Consider the following 7,605-nt stretch of genomic DNA (forward strand, 5'->3'; position numbering starts at 1 on the left):
GCCGTCGGTCAGACATCCTTAGCACTTCCACAGAGATGGGGGAGAGGCTCCCACCACCGTTGTTGTGCTCACCAGCCTTGAGCCTAGCTTCTGGCTGAGTGGCACTCCCCCTGTGGGAGCACACTGACCACCAGGGGGCAGCTCCTGCATTGAGCACATGCCCTCTGGTGGTCAGTGCATGTCATGGCGACGGGTCATTCTAGCTCTCTGACATCCCCTAAAGGGAGTGTAGGCCAGGCCGAGGAACCCCACCAGTGCATGATCAGGTCAGAGAGGGACATGAGAGGTTGGCCAGCCAGGGAGGGACCGCAGGAGAGCTCCAGGGAATGTCAGGCCCATCTCGCTCAGTCCTGATCAGTCGGACCCCAGCAGCAAGCTAACCTCATCAGAGGCACAGAGCCACACCCCACACCTGCAAGTACATCTATCCAGCTCCCTTTGCCACATTAACTCACTTCAGCTCAGGTTTTTATGAAGAGCCATTTCCAATCTTCACATCTGTTTAAATAGTGTGAGTATGATTTTGTTATCCTCCTCATTTATTTTCCTTATTTCTTACAAAGAAGATAAAAAGGACAAGCCGGATATTTCTCCCAAAGACCCTCTGTGCATGTATTAGTTACACGTCTCTTCAGAAATCATTTTCTTGTCAGTGCGTAACTAAGACTCACTAACCATCTACCAAACATTCTCAGGAGCCGCTTCTTCCCCAGCTCCCACACTGTACTCTGCAGGAGCTGCCCTAACCATTCCTATTTTTAGCATCTTTAAATGCAGCAACAGTGTTTGCAAGTATTACCAAGGGTCTCCAAATATAATTGCATTGTATAATTGATATTTCAAGCTATATGTTTTCCATGTATAATCTAACACAATCCTTGAATGTTTGCCTCAAATTTTTATCAGGCCATTGTAAGAAAGGCTACAGAAATAGTGATTAGTTCACTGAAAGCAGCACTTACCAGCCCCTTGCCACATATTGGTGATTTATATTTACATCACAGAACAACAGAACTTTTGAAAGTAACTTCATACTTTAGTTGTGTTTTATCAACTGCCCCATCTCTGCCACCTTCAAATATAATCAACTGCACCATATCCAGCCTTCATAATTTCATTTATGAACCATCAAGAGATAAAATTCTTCAAGGGTTTTCTGCTGAGGCCCGAGAAAAACAGGATTTGAAAATAGATAATTAAGTAACCAACTAACCCAGGGTGATTAATGAGACTAGAAATAATCGCATCCCTGCCTTTGTCCGCATCATTAGAAACTTTGCCAGGCTAAAGTAAAATTAACCCACAACATTTGGGTCCGTTAGGGACAGGACTTGAGCCTTTTGGGGTGAGAATCAATAAACACATAAAGATAGGCGTCTGGTCAAAGGCTTGCTGAGGCTGTTTTTGTCCGTCCTGTAGAGATGACATATTTTAGAACACCAGACACACATCTGGGCCAGCAGAGGTTTTTAATTAGCGTTCCAGCCTAACAGCAATAATGGAGAGAGCAGGACTCGGGTCACCACTTAGTGTGTTTTGGATCCTTTGAAAATGGACTTTTGTTCTCTTTGGAGCTGTGTCATTGAACGCCCTGGCCTCCCTCCTCAGGAGTGTCGAAGGATGGCCAATCAGCTGTGTCACCAACAGTTTCTCATTAGCGATGGCAGGATATTGACTGGGGTGGCAATGGCTTGACAGAGGTCAAGGGAAAGTTTTGGGGCCATGAGCTTTCCATTCCATTCTCAAGCGATTAGTCTCTCAACATTTTAGTTTGATCATTATCTTTCTACCACAGATATTGGAAAAACCCCTTTTGAAAACTTAGTTGCAGCTTCTCCAGAGGAAATGGATGAAAGATCACTGATCAATGATCATTTCTACCAGGAATCAGCTCTTCCGCTTCCAGCTGAAGCTCAGAAAATGCATCAATTACAAAACTTTGGGATTGCCGGCAACTGGACGACTTTAAACCCAAAGTTGTTTTTCTACAAGGAGCATCATATTCTGAATTCCTCTTCACAGACTCTTTCCTACCCTTTCTGACATAACTCTTTCTTTAATAGTGAAATGCTGTCCCTGAAAATAATAGCTGAAAAAAGTCTCCCGCTCCCCCAGATAGCTAGATCGCTCCAGGTCCCTCAGCACCAGCTACCCTAAATAAAGAATCCTCAAGTAATTTCACAAACCCCAACAAGAGGGTCAGTCTCACTTCTCAAATCCCCTCTGCTGAATATTTTTACACATCCATACCAGAAATAGTTGATTCCTGCTTTTTTTTTACATAGTATTTTAAATCAGGAGAAGCCATAAGTGCTATGTTTCCAAATTTAAGAAGAAAGATCAGTGTATCCTAAAATGTTGTGGAAGTAACTTTTACTCCAGAAACACCAAGCAGAAGAGCAGCTTTCTAACTGCATTTCAGGAAATCCTCAGATTCTTCTGAATTAGCTGGAATAACAATCCCAGGAGGATACAGGTAAGAGGAAGCTGGGAGATGGAGCTTCAGGACCCTCCCTCTCTCGCTCTACCCAAGAACTCCATGGGTGATGGACAAAACATTTACAACTGGGTCCCCTAGGTGCTCCCAATCAGCACAGATACCATAACTATAGGTGTTCAGCCTGCCATCAAGCCCTAAGCAAATCTACCTCATTGATGATATGTACTGAATATGAGGTTCTAAGTAAAGTTAGTTCTTAAACAGTGTTCGTTGTTAAAAGAAAATGTTTATAAACCATTTGTGTACAAGAAGAAATGTCCCCATTTTAACCTGTCACGATTGAGCTGCTCAGCACCTATAGAAGCTCAGTACTTGTCCCATGGCATATAATCAATTTCCTCCACTAATTCATAAAGTGATGGTTCCAGAAGCAGAAAGGGATTTTTTTTGTAATCCAACTAACTCAATGGCTCCTATGATACTTGATGACCCTCCTCCACATCCCCATTAGGTAGCAACTAAGTCTACAGTCAGCTTCAGAGACGGAGACATGCTATGGATAAGAAATAATGAAGAAAAGCTCCGAAGGGAGAAACTTATCACCCAAAGGTTATCTGGTGACTTCATTTTTAGGCTACATCTCAGACTCCTCAAAAATCCATGCCAATTTTATGAAAATTGATATATACATAAATTGTCTCATGCTTATGTTCACAAACACACACACACACACACACACACACACACCCACACACTATATTTGACCTTCATCCTTGCTGCAGTACTGAAAAAACCAATATGCTTGAATAATATGCTCTTGAAAATTGGTTTTATCGAAAGTATAAAATAAAATGTAAGAAATCAATACTTAAACAGATTGCAAGACTCAGTGGCATGGTATCTCTTGTCATATGCATGCATAAATTTAGAGAAAAGCCAGTTATCCTGTTAGAACTCCTAATAGTACTTGGATCTTACAATAGAATCTTTTAACTGTTTTACCTTCTAAACCTTTAATTTGACAAGACAGAGAATTAGAAACAGCTGAAAGTACTGTAGTAGTCATATTACAATTTTGAAATTGTCATAAAACAGAAGCACACAATTTTACTCTTTTTAAGGCAATTATTAAAAAAAAGAAGCAGCCCTAACCAGTTTGGCTCAGTGGATAGAGCATTGGCCTGCGGACTCAAGAGTCCCAGGTTCGATTGCAGTCAAGGGCATGTGCCTTGGTTGCAGGTACACCCCCAGTGGGGAGTGTGCAGGAGGCAGCTGATCAATGTTTCTCTCTCATCGATGTTTCTAACTCTCTATCCCTCTCCCTTCCTCTCTGTAAAAAATCAATAAAATATATTTTTAAAAAAAGAAGCAGTTATTGTAATTCACGCTTCGCTCTGCATGACAATTATCAAGAGAGTAAAACATCAGATGGGAACTTCTCTGGTAGTTATAAAAACAATTGTATAAGTTCTAGTATATTTAATTTTGATTATTTTTCCTACCATTTATCTCATTTTTTTTATCCTCACCTGAGGATATTCTTTTAATTTATTTGAGAGAGAGAGAAATATTGATATGAGAGGAAACAGCAATTGTTTGCCTCCCATATATGCCCCAACAGTGTATTAAATACGTAACCTGACCAGAAATCAAACCCCCAACCTTTTGGTGTATGGGACGATGCGCCAACCAACTGAGCCACCCAACAAGGGTATCTAATTTCTTAAAATAGCTTTTCAACAAACCTAAAGATTATACTCTACATTTCTTTAGTGACATTCTTAAATTTTAAAAATAACTTCAGTGAAACTTTTTTAAAACAATAATTTTAACATCCATTTTACTCCTCCAATGTAAATATATAGTTTCTGTATCTTAGCATCTTAGAAAACGGATCATTTTCAAGGTTTTATAGGTTTATAATCAATAAGATTCCAGAGGAGAAACAAATCTATAAGGTTTTCTAGTGTGTCGGCCTGTAAAAGTCTTTTTAAGTATAAAACCTCCTCAATTTATTTGTAGGCTTTCACCCTGAGACAGGGGAAAGTACCGGATGACCAGTAAAGGCTATTCTTCCCCCGAGATCTATGTGACAGCTAAGAACTAAAATGAAAAGACTTCCCCAAGAGCAGAAATTTACAACTGGTATTTGCATTCTGGAACTGCCCGTTGGAAGCCCGGTTCCTCTTGTTCAAAGACTGAAAGTAAAACATATTGTTAATCCCACTGCCAATCTGAGCACTCTGGAATTTTATTAAGTAGCTCTATAATAAAGAAATAGTGTTTAAAACATTATCCAAATGTGCCCAGGTATTACAGATTCGAGAATAATTTAAATATTGAGACAAATTATGACCAGTCTTCAGGAAACTCTGTCAAGACTCTTGGAGACAGATATTTATCAAAAGAGCCCATGATTCCTGGGCAGTGTAGCTCAGTTGAGCATCGACCTGTGAACCAGGAGGTCATAGTTCGATTGCCGGTCAGAACATATTCCCAGATTTCAGGCTCAATCCCCAGTAGGGGGCATGCAGGAGGCAGCCGACCAATGATTCTCTCTCATCATTGATGATTTTGTTTGTTTGTTTGTTTTTTAATCCTCGCCCCGAGAATATTTTTCCCTTGATTTTAGGGAGAGCGGAAGAGAGTGAAAGACCGAGTGAAACATCGATGTGAGAGAAACACATAGATTGGTTGTCTCTTGCAAGAGTCCTGACCAGGGCCCGGGCCAGGGAGGAGCCTGCAACCAAGGTACATGCCCTTGATTGGAATCAAACCTGGGACCCTTTGGTCCGCAGGTGGATGCTCTATCGACTGAACCAAACCAGCTAGGGTTCATCACTGATGTTTATATCTCTCTCTCCCTCTCCCTTCCTCTCTGAAATCAATAAAAATATTTTTTTAAAAGAGCCCAGGGTCTGAGTGCTTGACCAAAAGTAGAATAACCAATGACTGTTTTTCTGCAAATTCCCCTAATAATGGGGCAATGGGGGTGGGAACAGATGGGCATTCATCTAAAACCCTGAACATGAGAAATAAAATTTTTGGTGTTGTTACAAGCAGTTCTCTGGGTTTCCTTTCCTGTGGGTCAAGAACTATCCCCATTCTACAAATAATCGTTGAGAGACTGATTCTGGAAACTCTACCAGATGTAAAACAAAACCATGGTTGGCCTTGACACTTGGCATTTTGTCCTTCAGTTTACATCTGATAAACCCGTCTTAAAAAAGATTGTCTGTCAGCTTAAATTAGAAGAGTTTGGCTGAACAAACTCCTAAACAAACACATCATATTGGAGCAGATATCAGCTACTGACCATGCAACCCTAGCTGCTCACCCAACCCCAAAAGTCCTCTACATGTCTGTAGGAATAATAATGTACTGTCTCACAGCATCACTGGGCAAAGATTTAATGTACCTGAAACCCACTTGTTTTTATATTTTAAATATATTATTAAATGGGTGGGAGGAACGCAACAGCAACATTTTATTAAATGTCTCACAGCATAGTGGCCTCATCTTCTGTTTTATAATTAAAAATAAAATGGTTATATGGCCATTATAAAGAGGCAACTACAACCCTATTGAAGCGGCTGTGGTGTGTGAGATGGTTTGAATGGTTGGAGCTCACCCAGGTGGTTCAGCGGGCTGAGGAGAAAGTTCGTGGAGAGGGACAAGGTGGGATGTGCCAGCTCTGATTTTAAACAAGTTGCCTTCCTATCTGTCCTTGATGTTATATCCTTTCTTACTTAAAAATAAAATGTTGGAGTCAAGTCAATGCCGTTAGAATAAGCTGATAATTCTCTGTGTTCGTATTTTTCAAAGCTTCTTTCAAGAGCCTTATGAAAAGCACCCTTGATATTCCATTAAAATTCAATTTGTTGATTTATGTATTTCAAGATGGGACTTCAGAGATCATTTTAAGAAATCAAAAGCTCTATTTTTTTTGAGACATGGTTCTCTGAAAAGCCTGATCTATTGGGTACATACTGATTTTCAAATTTGGTTGCTGTTTCCCTTAAAATATATAAATTCCCTAAGATTAAAAAAAAATGTATTCCTGCATGGGTTCACTTTGAAGACAGACCTTTTCAATATTATAGTCTTAAAATGGCAAATTCATCTTTTAGCTGATCTAAAGAATTCAAAGGAAGTTAACATATGCTTTTTTCAAGATCATAAATGTTTCCTTTTTCACACAAGGATCAGAAGAAAATCTTGATTGCCAAAAATACTTTTTAAATTCTACTATATATGTATAGATTGTGGGAGAAGAAAAGGTCATGAAATTTTTGACAAGATAAAACAGATGAAAGAACACACTTCAGATTCGAGGCAGTTGTGGCCACTCTGTGAACATTAAGTGCCCCAATTAAATGTCATCATCCTCTTGGGTCACTTTCACATTGGAGAGTTTCATTTCTTTTGTAGGATCCATAAAAGAAAATGGGTGCCTCAGAGGGTTCCTTGGCCTGGATGAGTCTTCAGAGGAAGATGCCTATGAGGAAGATTATGTGCTCAAGAAAGAAAACCAAATCATGAAGGTAAGGCAGGAACATCAGATGTAGTTGTAGAAATGGATTTCTAGGCTCCTAAAGACATATTCTTTCCTGAGAGTTATAGTTATAAAAAAGGGGGGGGGGCTCCCCTAGACGTGAACTTGTTTAGTCCTGATTCCAACAAACAACCTCTAAAAAAAGAACAAACAAAAACAAAAACAAAAAACCATGTATAAGGCAATTGGGGAAAATCTGAATACTGATTGGTTGTTTCCTGACATTAAGGAATAGTTGCAACATTTTAGATGTGATCATAGTATAGTATTTTTGTGTTTAAAAAAAAAACTTTACTTTTACGCACCAAAAATATTAAGATACCTAGGAATAAGCTTAACTTATTAAGGAGTAAAAGACCTATACATGGAAAACTATAGGGCACTGAAAAAAGAGATAGAGGAAGACATAAACAGATGGAAGAACATATCGTGTTCATGGATTGGTAGAATCAACATCATTAAAATGTCCATAGTACCCAAAGCAATCTATAGATTCAATGCATTCCCCATTAAAATACCAAGGGCATATTTCACAGACCTAGAACAAACCTTCCAAAAATTCATCTGGAATAATAAAAACACCTGAATAGCTGCAGCAATCCTGAGACAG

Source organism: Myotis davidii, unplaced genomic scaffold (assembly GCF_000327345.1).
Source record: "Myotis davidii unplaced genomic scaffold, ASM32734v1 scaffold96, whole genome shotgun sequence".
Taxonomy (NCBI): domain Eukaryota; kingdom Metazoa; phylum Chordata; class Mammalia; order Chiroptera; family Vespertilionidae; genus Myotis; species Myotis davidii.